Source organism: Schistocerca gregaria, chromosome 4, assembly GCF_023897955.1.
Source record: "Schistocerca gregaria isolate iqSchGreg1 chromosome 4, iqSchGreg1.2, whole genome shotgun sequence".
NCBI lineage: Eukaryota > Metazoa > Arthropoda > Insecta > Orthoptera > Acrididae > Schistocerca > Schistocerca gregaria.
Window position 1 is genome coordinate 332,132,081 of NC_064923.1, and position 20,290 is coordinate 332,152,370.

The window sequence follows — 20,290 nt, forward strand, 5'->3', positions numbered from 1 at the left end:
AAGCTAAGATTGTTAGTAGGCTGTTTAGGTTTCTATGTTGATAATGCCACGTAGCGCTCTGTATGAAAATCACTGGCTGTGCTGTGTGAAGTCTGTGGCTGGTTTCCATGGTTGGAATTTGCTATTGCAGTGTTGGACCGTTGGATGTTAACAGCGCACAGCGTTGCGCAGTTGGAGGTCAGCCGCCAGCAGTGGTGAATGTGGGGAGTGAGATGGCGGAGTTCTGAGAGCGGATGATCTGGACTTATGTCCATCAGAGAGAGTAAATTTGTAAGACTGGATGTCATGAACTGTTATATATATATATATATATATATATATATATATATATATATATATATATATATATATATATATATTATGACTCTTGAACACTATTAAAGTAAATACATTGTTTGTCCTCTATCAAAAGCTTTCGTTTGCTAACTATGCCTATCAGTAGACAGTGACTTCAGTAGTTTGAATCTTTTATTTAGCTGACAGCAGTGGCGCTCGCTGTATTGCAGTAGTTCGAGTAATGAAGATTTTGTGAGGTAAGTGATTAATGAAAGGTATAGATTATTGTTAGTCAGGGCAATTCTTTTGTAGGGATTATTAAAAGTCAGATTGCGTTGCGCTAAAAATATTGTGTGTCAGTTTACTGATGATCAGAATAAGTAAAGAGAGAAACAGCTGAGTACGTTCAGTTTTGCTCAGCTGTTTGAAAATCAAATAACGTAAGGGGTTTACCAGCACAGTAATTCATTAATTTTTCAAAGGGAACGTTTCATATGTCGACCCTTAACCGAGGATACCTCACTGGAATCTTCTGATTTTTTCTTGTAGTTCGTGTAATTAGTATAGCTATTGTTTATTGCTAGCGCGCAATTATAGAGAGAATTTCCTTTGTAGTTGTAGTTTTTCATTGTTGTACAGTAAAACCGTTGTGGCATGCATGTAGATTTGCACCAAGTATTTCGCAGCTGCGCTTGCAATTACCGAGATATTATTTTCAGTGCTACGCTAATGTGTTCTCTTGTTTTTGCTCTTCAGATTGTGCTTTTCTTGTTACCGTGTGAAATACGTGATAATTATGGCGTGTGAAAAACCTAACACAAGGCTCCAAAGTAAATTGAGAAATAATAGTGACGACGATTGTAGCTTATCAGCACCACCGTGTAATGAATTCACAGACATTCAGGGTGGTAATTTGGTAATTGTGCATAGGGAAATGGAGCGGGCGGGAAATAATGGTGTGGACAGTGAAACAATTAGTGAACAGGGCAGCATAGGACAAAATTTTGCAAATACCGTAGATTCACGTTTTGCGTCGTCACCTTTTTCTCAAATAAGTCAAGATACATTTTCTCCTTTTGAAATGCGAATATTGCCGATTCAAATGCACTGCCGAATAGCACTGCGGGACATGTTTCAGACACCATTGCATTGTTATTACAATTAATACAACAAATGGGACAAAAGCTTCAAAAGTTAGACACAATAGAACAAAACCAGCCACAGACTTCGCACAACACCGCCAGTGATTTTCATACAGAGCGCTACGTGGCGTTACCAAAATAAAACCTAAACAGCCTACTTACAAGATCATCTTGCCCAGAACCATACTGACTGTCTGCAACTGTAATACACACTGACGCCTGTGTTTCAACGCAACGTCATCGAACCAGCACCAGCGCCTAACGGCAACTCATGACACTGACATTACAAACATTGCAAATCCCACGTCACTCCTATAAAGCTGGGTACCCATATGCTAAACAGTTATCCGTCTACACAGGCTCAAGTAAAAAAAGGTTAATTATAATCACCATGTATGTATTGTCTATGACAAATAATTGCAGCCGGCACTTATGGGTGTGCGGTTCTAGGCGCTTCAGTCTGGAACCGCGTGACCGCTACGGTCGCAGGTTCGAATCCTGCCTCGGGCATGGATGTGTGTGATGTCCTTAGGTTGTTAGTTAGGTTTAAGTTGTTCTAAGTTCTTGGGGACCGATGACCTCAGAAGTTAAGTCCCATAGTGCTCAGAGCAATTTGAACCATCTGAAATAATTGCACAACGATCAGCAATCAAAACACTTCGGTATTGCGGCTCGAAGGAAGGGGATGCGCTCACCTTCCACGACAAACACGGTGAAATCCATAATAGTACGCTCACCCGTCAAGACCGGGGGGCAAGCCAGGAAAAAGAAGAATAATATACTGATACGCTTAGCAGCTAAAAGGTTAATATGTTTACACAGTGTCACATCATGTGTTGTGACTAGCTTCGTCTTTCTTGTGAGGAGTTGTTATCCTTGAAGTACTAAAGAATGCAGGAAATTGATCGTTGCGTGGTATGGCAGTGGGCAGCTGAACACAATGTGGTCGATGTCCTCCATCACAAGACAGCCACATACCGGTGAGACATTCAGGTCTAGCCAGTGGAAATGCAGTCGCAACCGCCCGTGGTTATAGCGAAGGCGGAACATGGTGACCAGGAAGTTTCTGCGGTAAGTGCCAACAAAGTAGCACGATCGGGCAGGAATGCTTTGTAATATGGTTGCATAATGACGTCCCCTTAGTTCAAATGGTTCAAATGGCTCTGAGGTTATCAGTCCCCTACAACTTAGAACTACTTAAACATAACTAACCTAAGGACATCATATATATTCATGCCCGAGGCAGGATTTGAACCTGCGACTGTAGCAGCAGCGCGGTTCTGGACTACAGCGCCTAGAGCCGCATGGCCACCGCGGCCGGCGTCCCCTTAGTTGATACGACAAGCGCCACTTACTTGGTCCAAATGGCTCTGAGCACTATGGGACTCAACTGCTATGGACATCAGTCCCCTAGAACTTAGAACTACTTAAATCTAACTAACCTAAAGACATCACACACACCCATGCCCGAGTCAGGATTCGAACCTGCGACCGTAGCAGCAGCGCGGCTCCGGACTGGAGCGCCTATAACCGCACGTCCAACCTGGCCGGCAGTTGGAGGCGAGAAATGTCTTCAACAAGCTATGGCTCACGGAAATTGAGTCTAGCGATAGCGGCTTGTCTTGTTCCAGGTACTCTCGGCAGCTCATTGATAAGGAGATAACCTGAAATGGCAGCACGTGCACGACCTCAGAGAGCACCCACGACCTGGGAGCGAGCAAATTCCCTAACATCGCGCACACAGCAAATGTACTACACAGGTGTTACTCCGCGAGCTAGTACGAGGTCTGATAATCTTCTAGCTCTGAACTCTTCTAGAGACAGATGTGATAGTTGCAATTGAAAGGAAAGGCCTCTACTCATGATTCAATTGTCCGTGTGTTTATTCTGATGAACAGTTCACTGTCGTAACAATTTTGTATACAGAAACAATGTCACATTATTGTTTCTATTCAATAGGAATGATGTACGTTTCTAGTTGCTTTTGACATCTCGCGAAAAGCGAAGTTACAAAACACATATCGGTGATCACATCGACATTTTTCTATAAAACAACCAGAGGACAGATAACGCTTTAGTCGAAGACTGCTTAAACAATGCAGCTACACTTACATTTCCCTTTGTATTTCTTGGATATGTTTATTGAAAACGCTGACAACCCATCTTCAACGCGCGTAATACATAATTAATCTTCAGTTAGTACATCGCTAAAAACATCAGCTTCAGTTGCATTATTGCAGCTGCCTCTACAAATTAACAATTTGTTTAACTATTGTCCTTCGAGAGTTGCATATTTACGATATATTACTTGTTGGATGTACTGATTTTCTGTTGTCCTTGTTCTTCCTCCAATTTTTTGCATTTATCATCGTGGATCAAACACTTTGTCTTTGCATACAGCACAAAAACAGCGCAGTGTATGCCATTTTGCCGACTAACGTGTTTGTTTACATCGAAACATTTTGTCTGTGGTGTGAGTAATTTTTTGCTTACAGATTCGAAATAATATTGCAATCAGTTCTATGTCTACATTAAACAGTTCTGATTTGAGTTTCTGTACGACTAAAACTGAAATTGCTTAGTGTGAATGAATTGAGTGCTATGTATGGTTGTTTATTAAGTGCATTTCTGAGCGGCTATGTACTGAATATTACAAAATATATAAAATTCCATGTAAAAAATTAATATTTACATATTTTTATTGCGTATTTAATACATTTGACGTATGGGAGTAATATTTATCATGAGACAAGGTGGAGTAGTGGGTTTACGTGATGCAGAGCTACTATATACCATAGATTGCCTTACATTGTATGTGACTACGGAAATATATGGTCTGTTATTTAATATGAGCACAATTTTTCATATTTGTGCTTATTAGGTGTGTAAGTAAATTCTGAAAGTTACTTAGAGGCATTTTATTGTGTAATTCTGTTTTAGTTATTTAGGAATCATTTGAGCACGCACATTTCTGATAATAAATTTCAGTCCCTTGTTTTACCTTTCAATTCGTTGTTTTACCTATGTTTGGCTAACCAGTGTAATATCATTACAACTATCAATTGCAAAAGCTATTGAATAACGTCAAATAATGTCAACTGGTAGCCATGCATGAAAATATCGCTTTGCGCACCATCACTTCATGGAAAGCTCGATTCCGTATCTTGAGCCGTTTATGGAATATTAAAAGGTCAACGGTACGCTTGGCACTTTACATAATGCCTGTGATTCAGTGTTCAAAGTGTAAATTTTACGAACAGCAAATACCGTAGTGTTTAACGGAATAAATGCAACGAATGATGATACACTAATGAGACGCATTGTTATAAAGCGCTGAATAAATGCCAATAAACAGCATAATATATGAGGGAGCACCAAATATAGGGAGAAGATAGATGTTTATCAAGAGCAGTTACTCGTCGTCATTCACTAGTTCCCTGCTGCAGGACCAACCACCTGTGAGAATGGTATCCGACAGGTTTCAGTCCTTCGCTATGGTGTATCTTGAAAGGTCAACTGTTATGGTAAGACAACTCTGTGAATCATAGAGTCTACCAGAACTTCGAAGTTATCAGCAGAAAATTAGTGAGGGTGGCGTACCGGAAGTGAACCAATGTGTGTGAGCGTAAGAAGAATTCAATTGCTTACGCTAAGGCTTGCGTGGTTCCTATCGACGACGAATAAAGTACAGTGGTGAGTTAAAACCCTTTTTACGTGTAGTTGTAACCAGAGGACTTCTATTGGTTAACCTGGCGCGTAAAGTGGCCGACAGAAACGAAGCCTTAACAAACGTTACGTCGCTATCGGTCAGTTTATACCATTTTATACCATCTATTCCGTAACTGATTGTGCAAGGGCGCGTTTGCGGTAGAATACCACTTAAGCACTGGTACGAATATGCAAGCTCTTAAGTGTATATCATACTGAATTCAACACACGGGTGTAAGGGTGAAGCTAAATTCGAACGGTAGATCCATAGGAAAGGATTCTTTACTTATGGCTTTTTAAAACATTACAGTATATTCGCTTTCGTTTTCCGCATCCCATTAGGTGAATACGGGGCTGGTACTTTACACGATTCGCAAACATTTGGAAAACTTCCCCTCACTTTCACATGAATAGCACTACAGCTGCGTACACTCATTTCATACCGACATGACTTTGGGGGAGAGGGGGGGATGTCGACACAAAGGGCATACAAAAACCTCTATAGTTATCCGTAGAGCCCATGTGCCGATGCGGGACAAAAGCACATGAAAAAGAAGAAGATCGGATTCGCTTTACTTGTTCAGTTGATAGTACCTTAAATTTTTTTCAGTTTTAAAATCAATACGGATAACAAAAGCCTTATGATACTGGCTTATTTGAAACTCTGTGGGTCGTGGTACGTGGCGGGATACCACGGTCAGTATTAATATTGTCTGCAAAAGATAAGATTCATGGTTCGATTTCAGTTCAGCATACGGTTTTAATCTGTCAGAAGAGTCAGAACATTGCATACTCTACTGCAGAGACAGTGATTCACACTGGTTACTATTTAAGAAATTGGAATTTCCTTCCCTATGTAAAGTTTAAACCAGGTTTCAGAACTTCTCAGTCTCATTAAAGACGAAATTTGGATAGCTTAGCCACATAACGCGATAAACAGCGTTGCACTTTGGACAGGTTATAGTTTCTCCTGGTCTGCCGCAGCGGAGATAACCGATCCTTCGTTATTGATTTGCGCAAATGAGGCGGTAATGAGTTTGGTACTCCACGCTTCGTCACCAAAGACGTCATTAAAGGCGGAGCATCCCTTCCCCGGAAGAGAAGGAGGGAAGGAGAAGGCAAACGGTCTTGGCCTTAATTGAGAACATCTCTCTGATGTAGGGTAACGGAAACCTTAATGAGGCCACACCGAGTGCTACAGACGACCTTCCTCTGGACCGCGCTCCACTGGATAAGTAGACGTTGCGGAAACTTACTTACGTGTTCTGGCATGTGCATCTCTTGGTAATTTTCCTACAAAAATAATAATTCACTCTGAAAATTATCACCTGGAGCGGGAAAATCTTTGTAGAGGCTAGCCGGTGGATGGTATTCTCTTCTGTTTGCCTCGATCTTTATCTCAATGAGGACTGCTTAGTTTGAAATTCATTACTCTAGTTGGCAGACATGTATTAAATGCACTTGAAACGACAAAACTCGCGAGCGTGAGATGGGACGATTATGTTGAATGCAACTTTTAGTAGCTGAAACTTCGATCATTCACAAAAAGAACTGCTACAGTATGCTCCAGAAGATAACTTGAAGAAATACGCAATGAGGCGAAAAGATACGCCTTTTTAAAGGGTAATGGGTACACTGAAGTCACAGCGATTTATAATGTACCCTTGGATATTACATTGGGCAGGACATGGTACTTAGTAGAGTGTGTGATAACAACCGACTGCAGTGCATGGTCTGCTACGCGCCCTCATGGTGACCACAAAGTTGATAAGCAGTTATTGCGCTTTGGGTTCCATTCCGCCACTAGAGCAGTTTCTAATACTGGATGGTCTTCGGTGCTTGTGGACGTGCTGCAATAGGTTTGCCCCAACGCACCCCTTACGTTAGGGGGAAACGGGCAAGTCAGGCCATCCTACGAATATCTTCTCGTTCCAAGAGCTCCTCAACCAGAACTGTTCGATGTGGTCACGCATTTTCATCCATAAAAATGAAGTCAGAGCCGAATGTACCTCTGAAAAGACGCACACTGGGAAGGTGTATAGCGTAACAATGACTGTTTACCAGTGACTGTACGGCGTTCAAAGCTTTGAAAGTTAGTACGCCCACGGAACATTATGTCTCCCTCCCCCCCTCTTGCCCTCACACCGTAACACCTGGATCACCAAAACGATCATTTTCAACCATGTTCCTCGATACCTTATGCCTTCCCAACCCTCGGAATAAAGTGGTATGTCCAGAAGCAGTATTTAGACAGAATCTGCTTTCATCCGAGAAGAGCACGTGCGCCCACTGCTTGTTGGCCCACCGCCTGTGCCCCTGGCCCCATCAGGTGTCGCTGTCGACGGAACAGAGCGTACTTGTGGTTGGACAAATAGACCACTCCCATGTAGCCGCTGTGGAGTGAGAGATAATGTGCCTTGCAGTCCTGTTAAATGTAGTTGCAATTACATCCACCGTTTGACGTGGGTCCTTTCTTGCCTATTGCACAGTGTAGCGGTCATCTACTAATGTGGTTGTCCAGGGTTGTTCACCTCCTCTCCTTCGGGCACCAGTACAGCCGGTTCGGAAAGTTCCTCACGAAGGTGAAACAATGCTCTGAGGAAGACGAAATTCCTGGTCTACATTCTTCACACTCCTTTCAATTTACCGAGGATTCTCACCCATGTGAAGCCATCCAAATGTGTCTTTGGCTCATGTCGTAATGAAGAAAACCACCACAATGCAACGTAATCGTACTGCGACAGTATCGTGGCGTCATTTTTCAACAGGACAATGTCCAATACACGGCAGATGCCTCTATGAACTATACGTCCGATATTGAAGAACTCGCGTGGCCGCCAAGATGCCCATGTCTTTCCTCCACAGAGTAGGTGTGAGGTTACCTAGGATATCAACTCCCTTCCGCTGCCAACATCCAGGATATCAAGAAACAATAACCCATCTTGCCCTATTAAAGGATACAATGGAATCAGAACATGCGACTAGGCCATAGGGCTGCTAAGTCATACGAATAAGTGGTCTCACACTTCCGTGTTCCGTGTAAATTCGACTCGATATTATAATCACAGAAATAACATTGCGTATCCCTTCCACCTCTGAAGTTCCATTTTATTTCCGATCCCTTTTTGGATGTTTCACTTCTTTGTTAGGCAGTGTGTATCGTAGAAAAAAAGCTGAAGTGGGAAAGAAATTGGTATAGGGATGCGTATTCAAATACAGATATATATAAACAGGCAGGATACGGCGCTGCAGTGAGCAACGCATATATATGACAGCAAGTGTCCAGCGCCTTTGTTAGATCGGTTACTGCTGCTACCATTCTAAGTTATTAAGATTTAAGTGAGTTAGAACGTGGTGTCATATTCGGCGCACGAGCGATGGGACACAGCATCTCAGAGGTAGCGATGAAGTGGGGATTTTCCCGTATGACCATTTCACGAGTGTACCGCGAATATCAGGAATCCGCCTAAACATCAAATCTCCGACATCGCAGCGGCCGTGTAAGAACGGGACTAACGATGACTCAAGAGAATCGTTCTACGTGACGGAAGCGCAGCCCCTCTGCAAATTGCTGCAGATTTCAATGCTAGGCCATCAACAACTGTCAGTATGGTAACCATACAACGAAACATCATCGATACGGGCTTTCGGAGGCGAATGCCCACTCACGTACCCTCGATGGTTGCACGACACAAAGTTTTACGCCTCGCCTGCGCCAGTCAACACCAACAGTGGAAATGATGACTGGTAATTCGTCGCCTGGTCGGACGATTCTAGTTTCAAATTGTATCGAGCGGACGGAAGCGTATGGGTATGGAGACAGTCTCATGAATCCATGGACCCTGCATGTCAGCAGGGACTTATCAAGATGGTGGAGGCTCTGTAATGGCGAAGGGCATATGCAGTTGGAGTTAAAGGAGAACTCTGATACGTCTATATACGACTCTGACAGGTGACACGTACGTTAGCATCCTGTCTGATCAACTGCATCCGTTGATGCTCATTGTGCATTCCGACGGACTTATGAAATTTCAGCAGGACAGTGTGACACTCCACACGTCTAAAATTGCTACACAGTGGCTCCAGGAACGATCTTCTGAGTTTACACACCCCCGCTGCCCACCAAACTACCCAGACATTAATATTATTGAGCGTATCAGGGATGCCTTGCAACGTGGTGTTCAGAAGAGATCTACACTCCCTCGCACCCTCAGGATTTATGGACAGCCCTGCATGATTCATGGTGTCAGTTCCCTCCAGCATTACTTCAGACATTAGTCGAGTCCATGCCATGTCAGTTGTGGCACTTCTGCGTGCCCGCGGAGGCCGTACAAGATATTAGGCAGATGTACCAGTTTCTTCGGCTGTTCAGTGTATAATATACTTGTAATAGCGAACCGGATAGACATTTTCAACATTGTGATGACGCTAATTTCAGATCCAGAAGTGATTATGTTCCTACTAAGACTACCGTACTGCAGCTTCCTTGAAAATACAGTACACACGTATTACTTCAATTAACTGTCATCTTATTGAATTCGACATTCTGAACCTGTCACTGAGACCAAGACTTCGTTTCACGCTAGTGATACGAGTTGAGTAGCAGTGGCAATTTTGACTGGCCGTAGAGTATACCTGCAGGAAGTGGATCGCCACATAAACAACCCGTCATTACGAGCAAATAAGTAGGAGTGCAGCTACAAACGAGAATGCCTTCATACACAGCATGGAAGTCCTTAAATTTGGCAATCGGCAACGAAATTGGCTGTGATTACGGTCTATCAGAGGAATATTTGCGCAGAGCCACGGGCATTTTGAAAGCTGGGAGCCGGTAGTAGTGGTACTATCCTCTGGTGATACGCGGGCCCACGGCTGTGTGCTGGGTGCTAGTGCTCGGCCAGATGAGATCGCTGCCGCGGTGAAAGTCGCGGAGGCGCCGATCTCTCGTGTTTGCGAAACGCGGGCGCAGTTTGGGTGAGGCGTGACTATCGTGCAGCGTGTGAAGACATAAACGTGAGGAACAGCGCCACCTCCGACTCAGTGGTTCAGCGGTGACGATCGCACACACTGGGCGTTCATCAGCACACTCAGTTCAGCAGCTGTGCTCACAGATTCTAAGTCAATGTGATCAAAATATACATGTCTAGTGTACACGGGGGTTTCGCGTTTCTAAACATTTCTAACGCATTTCGTCTGGTCATATGATTCTCAGCATCAAAAAGATTTGAATGAACAAATGCGTTTTCACTCAGCTACAAGTGTAGCAAAATTTTCTTATCTCATTCCGTCTACCTACAAGGAACTTTCTTGGTTAAGTACAGTCTGGAGGTGAAATTACAACACGATTTATGTCTTCTTTTTGTTCTTCTCGTTTATGGGATTTCGTACCTCGTCCAGTAAGAGCTGAACCCTTGCAGGATCACTCTGTTGTTCGACAGTTCAGAATTCTGTTTCTTAGGTAGGGGCAGAGGTGTCGAGTTGAACTTTGTGTCGCATTCCAAGGGCTACAGCCCATTGATCGTGTGAAACATTTAAGCTTCTAAGTCAATCTAATCAAAGGGTACAGTCATTTGTGCCGTATATTTAGACACCTGCAAACTCATTCATTAAAACCTATATAGCACGTCCCATTGACCAACAATCATTAAAAGTGAAAAGAAGCCAGTTTCTATAATACAAGTAAAGGGAAAAATCCTAAAATTATTCATTCGTAATTACTTAACTTTTTTGTATTTTTTGTCTGTCTGCCAGTCTGTCGTCTAAGACGCCTTATACACTCCTGGAAATTGAAATAAGAACACCGTGAATTCATTGTCCCAGGAGGGGGAAACTTTATTGACACATTCCTGGGGTCAGATACATCACATGATCACACTGACAGAACCACAGGCACATAGACACAGGCAACAGAGCATGCACAATGTCGGCACTAGTACAGTGTATATCCACCTTTCGCAGCAATGCAGGCTGCTATTCTCCCATGGAGACGATCGTAGAGATGCTGGATGTAGTCCTGTGGAACGGCTTGCCATGCCATTTCCACCTGGCGCCTCAGTTGGACCAGCGTTCGTGCTGGACGTGCAGACCACGTGAGACGACGCTTCATCCAGACCCAAACATGCTCAATGGGGGACAGATCCGGAGATCTTGCTGGCCAGGGTAGTTGACTTACACCTTCTAGAGCACGTTGGGTGGCACGGGATACATGCGGACGTGCATTGTCGTGTTGGAACAGCAAGTTCCCTTGCCGGTCTAGGAATGGTAGAACGATGGGTTCTATGACGGTTTGGATGTACCGTGCACTATTCAGTGTCCCCTCGACGATCACCAGAGGTGTACGGCCAGTGTAGAGGATCGCTCCCCACACCATGATGCCGGGTGTTGGCCCTGTGTGCCTCGGTCGTACGCAGTCCTGATTGTGGCGCTCACCTGCACGGCGCCAAACACGCATACGACCATCATTGGCACCAAGGCAGAAGCGACTCTCATCGCTGAAGACGACACGTCTCCATTCGTCCCTCCATTCACGCGTGTCGCGACACCACTGGAGGCGGGCTGCACGATGTTGGGGCGTGAGCGGAAGACGGCCTTACGGTGTGCGGGACCGTGGCCCAGCTTCATGGAGACGGTTGCGAATGGTCCTCGCCGATACCCCAGGAGCAACAGTGTCCCTAATTTGCTGGGAAGTGGCGGTGCGGTCCCCTACGGCACTGCGTAGGATCCTACGGTCTTGGCGTGCATCCGTGCGTCGCTGCGGTCAGGTCCCAGGTCGACGGGCAGGTGCACCTTCCGCCGACCACTGGCGACAACATCGATGTACTGTGGAGACCTCACGCCCCACGTGTTGAACAATTCGGCGGTACGTCCACCCGGCCTCCCGCATGCCCACTATACGCCCTCGCTCAAAGTCCGTCAACTGCACATACGGTTCACGTCCACGCTGTCGCGGCATGCTACCAGTGTTAAAGACTGCGATGGAGCTCCGTATTCCACGGAAAACAGGCTGACACCGACGGCGGCGGTGCACAAATGCTGCGCAGCTAGCGCCATTCGACTGCCAACACCGCGGTTCCTGGTGTGTCCGCTGTGCCGTGCGTGTGATCATTGCTTGTACAGCCCTCTCGCAGTGTCTGGAGCATGTATGGTGGGTCTGACACACCGGTGTCAATGTGTTCTTTTTTCCATTTCCAGGAGTGTATTATGAATGGGTACAGGTACAAAGTTGAATTTTTTGTCAGGTACTAAAGTCTATGGTCTCTCTGCGATCTAAAACATTTAAGCAACAAGTCAATGCAGTCACAAGATACTGCCGTCTGTAAATGTTGTTTTTTCTTGGGAACGGGTAGAGTTATCAAGCTAAAATTTATGTTAAAGTTCTCTTGGCGGTGTAAATAATTTAAGCTTATAAGTCAATGCAAGCAAAAGATATGGCCATATACGGCACATTTTGAACTCTCGAAAACTCACTCACCAAAATATATAGATGAACTATCTATACACATAGGTCTACTGGGCCTGATGGGATAGGGGCAGCCGGCACGGTAGCTCAGCGAGCTCGGACAGAGATCTGGGTACCCTTTGTAATGAAGATAAGTGAGTGGAATATTCGACGATTAACTTGAAGAAGTGTCACGTGATATCCGTCCAGACTGTATGACGTGAACAATGGAGAAGAAAATGAAAAGAAAGCTGTAAATCGCGTTCCTGGGAACGAGAGCCCAGAGATCGAATTCCTGTCGGACGATCAATTTTTTAGTTTTCGTTTTAATCAATACTTGACCTCTCTACGACATGAGGAGTCGCCAGAAACAACACATGTTTCGGACTCCACATTAAACTGTTCGTCCGCTTTCCCAGTTGGATAACTGGGGAAGGCTAAGGGCATGAATGTTACGTCCAGTAGAACGACTTGAAGAGAGACACACAAATTATTATTCTAGAATGAGATTTTCACTGTGCAGCGGAGTGTGCACTGATATGAAACTTCCTGCCAGATTAAAACTGTGTGTCCGACCGAGACTCGAATTCGGGACCTTTGCCTTTCGCGAGCAAGTGCTCTACCAACTGAGCTACCCAATCACGACTCACGGCCCGCCCTCACAGCTTTACTTCTGCCAGTACCTCGTCTCCTACCTTCCAAACTTTACAGAAGCTCTCCTGGTAGAGCACTTGCCGGCGAAAGGCAAATGTCCAGAGTTCGAGTCCCGGCCCGGCACACAGTTTTAATCTGCCAGGAAGTTTCACAAATTATTATTATTATTATTATTATTATTATTATTATTTATATACGTAATTGAGCTCGTACCAAACCATCAGAGCACGGTTCCAACTCCCAACTGTCTGCTGTTTTATTTCCTAAAACGTCGAAATTGTTATATGGGTTGTGTCAATGTTTGTGACAGCTGCCTTGCGTCTAGAGACATGTGAGAATGTTTTCTAAATGTCTGGGTAGCATGTATCTGAGGCGTAACGTGCATACCAGCCCAGCATTTGCCGATTTGTATGTGGGAAACCGCCTATAAATGATATCCGCTATGACCGGCTTATAAACCCCCCTGTTAATCGGCGATATGGATTAGATCCAGAGCATACTCGCCTCCCCTAATCCCGGGAGCTGCACGTCAATGGTCTCAGCTATTCCCATGTAAATAACATTCGTGAGTCATCATATCCTTGTTGTATACAATACTTTCAGTTCCACCTCATACCACAAATACTTATTCAGAGTCTTTCACTGCTGCAAGCACTCTACAGTGGAATAACCTGTGCCTTTACATTGAAGAATTTACAAATCATCCAAGTTTCAAAACCAAACTAATGGTCTAATTTTTGAAACATTTGTAGCTCTTATTTAATTTCTCTCTAGGCTCGCATACACAACAGTATGCAGTCTGTGTGCTGTTCACTTGATCACAGCGTGGAACACAGGTAGAGACATTCGGCGGAAGGGATGCCACGTCCGTGTGAGTTGGAGGGTAGCAATGAGAGGACACGGTTGTATATTAAAGTCGTGGTAGTGGGTGCTAGGAACTGATAACATTAGCATTTGGGATAGGATGTCGGCGTTGCAAGAAAGATTATAGTATAACAAGTAATAAAGTGAAAAAATCACAGAGGTAATTTCAATGTTTTACGAATTGTCTAACGCGTTCTATCAGGATTCTGCAGTTGGTGCTAGTTTTGCATGATAACAGTTGGTACCAAGAAGCGAAGCGAACAGTCATAATTTAATCACTTTCCCACAAAAATTACGCAACAAAAATTTACAGTGGCGTATCCATGAAGCGGGCGACGCACCTAACCAGAGTTTGCCGGAATGATGCACGCAAAACAGACCATTACATGCCGCAGATTCTTTCACTAACATTTCCTTTTTGTAGTCAGATTAGGTAATACAAAAACAAAACAACTGCCCAACTAAAAAGGTAAAGACGACATTTGCATCTAACGAACATTAACAGGCACCTCTACGGTCGCAAGTTCGAATCCTGCCTCGGGCAGGATGTGTATGATGTCCTTAGCTTAGTTAGGTTTAATTAGTTCTAAGTTCTAGGCGACTGATGACCTCAGAAGTTAAGTCACATAGTGATCAGAGCCATTTGAACCATTAACAGGCAGTTATTCTACTCCAAGATAAACATTCAAATGCGACATGATTAAGTATAAACAAACTTCAATAACAACTTCACCTCTCGGAACTGCAATCACAGTTTAAGCGCACTTTGTTGAAGATGCGATATGGGTCCAAGGACTTCGTCAGTTACGATTGCAGTGAGCATGAGATCTACGACATTGGATCATGGATCAATGGAAATGTGTCCCCTGGTCAAATGAATCGAGTATCTTATTACACCAAGTCGATGGTCGTACCCGAAAATGTCGCCATCCAAGCGAATTGGTGCTCCAAAGATACACCGCAACACTGAAGCACGCCGGTAGAGACAGCATTTTTCTATGGGGAACATTCGCCTGGGCTTCCATAGGGCCTCTAGTAGTAATCGAAGCACCACAACAGTTGTGGACCATGTGAACAGTATTGCAGACCACCTGTATCTCTTCATGTCTGATGCCTTCGCCGAGGGCGATGGCATACTGCGACATGGAAACTGTCCGTGCCATAAGGACAGAAATGTGACGCAATGCTGGATTATCGTAAATGATATTTACCTCTTGGCAATAAAATTGTGCTGATCACAACCTGACAGAATACATGTGGGCAGTTTTCAGGTCTCAATTCCGCACCCGCAAAGCACCAGCCCATAATTTGCGGGAATTGCTTGATCTGTGTGTGGAAATCTGGAGCCACATGCCTCCGGAAACCAATCAAAACACTATAAAACGTATGCCACACATTATCGTTGCTGTATAGCCTACCAAAAGCGGTCCAGCACGTGGTCGTAACGTTTTGGCTCATCTTTGCACCGAGCGAGGTGACGCAGTAGTTAGCATATTGGACTCGCACTCGGGAGGACGACGGTTCACCCCGCGTCCGGCCATCCTGATTTAGATTTTCCGTGATTTCCCTAAATCGCCCCAGGAAAATGCCGGGATGGTTCGTTTGAAAGGGCACGGTCGACTTCCTTTCCCATCCTTCCCTAACCAGATGGGACCGATGACCTCACTGTTTGGTCCCTTCCCCCCAAATCAACAAACCAACTTCATCGGTGCATGTACAGAACGAAGACCTAAACTGTCGTTCTCCTGTTCGTACTTGAAGCGTGTAAATTGAAATAAAATTCATATTTGACAGAACATTAAAATGCACGACAGTATAAATGGCAAGCTGACTGAGGAAGAAATACAGATTAGCTAAATAAAAAACCACGTAGTGGTGGAACCGAAGCAATACTTCAATCCTAATGTAATCAAAAGAATAAAAAAAGAAACTGGTTGTGAAGCCATTATTCAGTTGTCAGTTCTTGGAGAATAAACCAAGATTCAAGTTCGAGAATGACTAGTAATGGTGTTAATTTTTTTCAAAGGAAAGTGAACGAATAATTCATGTACTGTGATTAAGGTTTCATTACACGAAAAAATGTAAAATCCAAATAATTGTCACAAATACTCTTCAACGAACCACAAGCCTGTAACGAATGCCGAGCACTGAAACAATAGGAGCAACATCTGTAGTAAATCGTGTCAGAAGGTTTCGAATCATAGGTATCGTATCTACACCAGTGCTATCCGACTGTTGTGTCTCTTATTATTGTAACTTATTTTTTTTCGGAGTTGTTCCCATTTCTTGTATGCAACTTTTAATTTCCAGTAAAATGGACAAAGATATGGATTAATTTCCAGTCTGCGATGAGACGACTGGGTACGGAGCTCAAGCTAGGATTCAAAGGAGTCATCCCGGAATTCATCTAAACTGAATTTCTGAAATGAAGGAAACTGGACAGAGACTTGAAATTCACTGCTCCCTAACATATGACCAGGGCGCCAATTTTGGTCTGTAATTATAAATAAGAAAATATGTGCGAAATTAGGACAATAGGTTTTGAGTGATTTATGTCAGTCTGGAGCAGTTGCTTTCGAATTTTAAGGACTGTAATTAACATGTTACTTCAGTAATGTTATACATAACAAAATCAATAAATTCATAAATATTGCTTGGTTGAATAAGTAGAAACTTGAAATATGAGACGCGTAAACAAAAAAGCAAACCGTAACAAATTACTTTCATTCTCACCCTGCCACAGCGAAGCAACTATGGATGTCTGGCAAAATTATAGCTAAATAAATTCATTTCCTTGGAATAGTTGCTCGCTACACAAAACAGGCTGGCATTAAAAGGGAAGATTCATGATATACAACCACTAATCATGACTATAAATGAGCACAGACGGAAATGGTCCTGTCGTAATAAACGTAAAGGTACCTGAAGAATATCTTGATGTGTCGGCTAATGGGTGGAACATATAAGGGCCAGTCTTAAAAGAGATGGACGTTCCAATAAGATCACCATTACGTTTTATGTGGCTATATAAATACATAACTGGGAACTCACTAACTTGACTGTTTCCTTGCGGCCAAGAGTATTTCAGTCTAGTCCCTAAAAGACACAAAAGTTTAAGGGCACATAATATTTCAGCGAAAATTGATAGTCACTAAAAGCGATTTAAGTTTTTACACTCTGGATCTTCATGTTATTAGTTAGAACAACAACGATCTCGTTTATGTTACGGATATAACCCGGGATTCTCTTCCGTCACGATACTGATTTACTTTTTGCTTAGTCCGATAAGGTTGTAGCAGACCAGTACCAACACATAGCAGAAATTATTAGACAACATTCTCAGTTTCTGGTTAAGTTATATACATTGCAGAAATTATTATGATAACTGTTATAATTACCAAAATAAATAATATTGACGATAATAATAATGTTTGTTTGTTTAGTCATCTTCCGCAGCAACCACTATAATCAATTATTGTTAGTTTTTCTGTCTAATGTTCACTACAACTAGTTCCGGTCTGAGGTTTACCGCAATTAGTTTCAGTAAGCTTTAGTTGGAAAACCAACAGTAATTGAATGTAAGAACTACTGTGGAAGACTGACATGCAAACAACCATATGGTGGATGCTCGCTCATGCTTTTCCAAGTGGCCTTTAACAGAAGTTTGCAAAGATATATCTCAACATACGAATTCCTAAGCACTTTGCACTCAGTGAGATTCATGTAAGAAATTCAGCCATCAAAGATCATACCGAAAGAGTTAGAAAAATTTAGAAGTGCGACTAAATGGAGTCAATAGCATAAAGGCACACAATATCTGGGTTATACCCACCATAAAGTACATAGCAGGCACTGTGAACTGAACGCAAATACAGAAAAGCAAGGAAGCTCATGGCATTTTCACATGTATTCCACCCTCGCTGTGAAGTCGACAATATGTACTTGCCCAGAAAAGCAGACGGCAGACGACTTCTGCAAGTAAGGCAGCCAGAAGAAGAACAGAAGCATGAATTGACAAACTGTGTGAAAGATAGCAAAGAATCAGCTCTGAACTCGCAAAATATCGCAAACCGAGAACCAATACTGTAAAGCTGTACTCTAGCGCTGGACTGACAACCGGCGTAATGTAGCACTCCGTGGGCAGTTTTCGCAGAATATTGAAGGTAAAATAATTAAGAAAACACGGAACTACAGAAGGAAACTGAAGGATTGATTTTCGCCACACATGAGCAAGCTATCAGAACTAACACCTTTAAAGCCAGAATAGAGAAATCAGCAAATGACCTGAAGTGTAGACTCCACAAAGAAGCTGACACAACAGTTCACCGTATTATGGGCTGTTGAGAAAACAGGTACATGAATTACCTGTTTAAACGTATATCAAAATTACTGTCTACTATTGGCAAGGAAGTGGTAGTACCACAAGCTAGAAAATGTTGTCGATTACGAACATGCCAAATTACTGTTGGACTTCCAATTGCAGATAGATCGAATACTGAAACAAAGTGCACCAGACACTGTAATTGTGGAAGTATGGTTCACGGACACTGCCATTCCAGGTGGTAGCAGCATCGACGAGAGACAACATGAAAAACTTGCCAAACTCCAAGACTTAAAAATCGGACTACAGCGACCCTCTGGCAAATCAGAGAAAGTGGTTCCAATAGTTCTGAGCATACTGGCAGCAGTGCCGAAAGATCTACGTAGGTATTTGAGAGTCATCGGCATTCGTAAAATATCCATCTGTCATCTACAAAAAATCACTTTCCTGGGATATGCACGAATTTTCTGTTCATACAACAGCCAGTTCTACGTACTTGGTAAGTGCCCTACAAGTAATAAAATACGAAATTCATTATAAGAACTCGGTTTCTGTTTTTACTGACGTAATAATAATAATAATAATAATAATAATAAATTGCAGTAAGAAAAACAAAAATGTTGATCGGTTTAGCGCATCTGAAACCCTATTTCGTATCATCATAAAGGGTGGGATAATAAAGAAGAAGACTGATATGACAGTGTCAATAACTGTTAAAAATAGAAGAGAAGTGCTCGGGGGAGGGGGGGAGGGTTAAGGAGGGAAGGGGACTTTGGAAGGGAGAGTAAGACAGAGGGCTTCACAAGAGTGATTGCAGAAAAGGATATGGGAGAGGGCGCTATTGTTAAAGAAGGTGGACCACTAGCTGTCTTTGACGTTTGAATATAACTTAATTTCTAAGATTTCTTTTCTTTTACGAAGATCTTCCAGAACGCAAGTTACTGAGAACTGTAGTGGCGTACAGAATATTTCCTTTGTTGAGAACAAGTGTTTAAGATGTGTTGTTCAGACAGTAGTCTGGGAGTTGAAGATAAATAAGAGGGAGTGTAATGATTGCGAAGACGACAAAGCAAGCACAGGATACTGCAGCCTGTAAGTTATTGGCATCGAAGCCATGATAATTGCTTCACGTTCAGATCCAAACTTCCAATGTCGTAAACCATGTATATACAACATGCACCCGTACATCGATTATGTATATTCCCGTACAGGGGAGACATTTAACTGTAGACCGCTTGCCCGTTGTAGCGACTTTCAGTTAAGAGGTCTCCCCTGTACGGGAATATACATAATAGATGTACGAGTGCAGGTTGCATATAAATGGTTTACGACATATGGGAGTTTGGGTCTGGTCGTAAAGCGTGCAAGCAAAGCCTAACCGTAAGGCGACTCATCGCGGTAATTCGGAAATTCGTTTGTTAGTCCTTGCCTGGCACAAATTCTCACTGTCGTCATTCCATTATACAGCCTAGTGTTGTCCATATTCGCAACTGCGAACACATTTCATGAATTTTTTTTTAGCATGAAGGAAGTGTTTCGTTCTGCACACTAATGTACACCTTTGTGAAAATTTCGTGAGATATCGCTGGTAAGCGATGTCAAATTAAGATTATATGGAATAATCAAATGGAAATGTAGTCTATCAACAAAGGAAGAAGCTTATAAAATATTCGTTCGACCAGTGAGAGAGGAAATAGAGAAGATCCAAAAACGATCATCAGGTTTCTTTACAGGTTCGTTTAGTAAGCGTGAAAGCGTCACGGAGATGCTTAGTCAACTCTGTTGCACACCCTCCAAGACAGGCGGTCTGCATCACGGTGTGGTCTGATATTAAAGTTTCCAGAGCGGACGTTCCTACAAGGGGCAGCCAATATACTGCTTCCACAC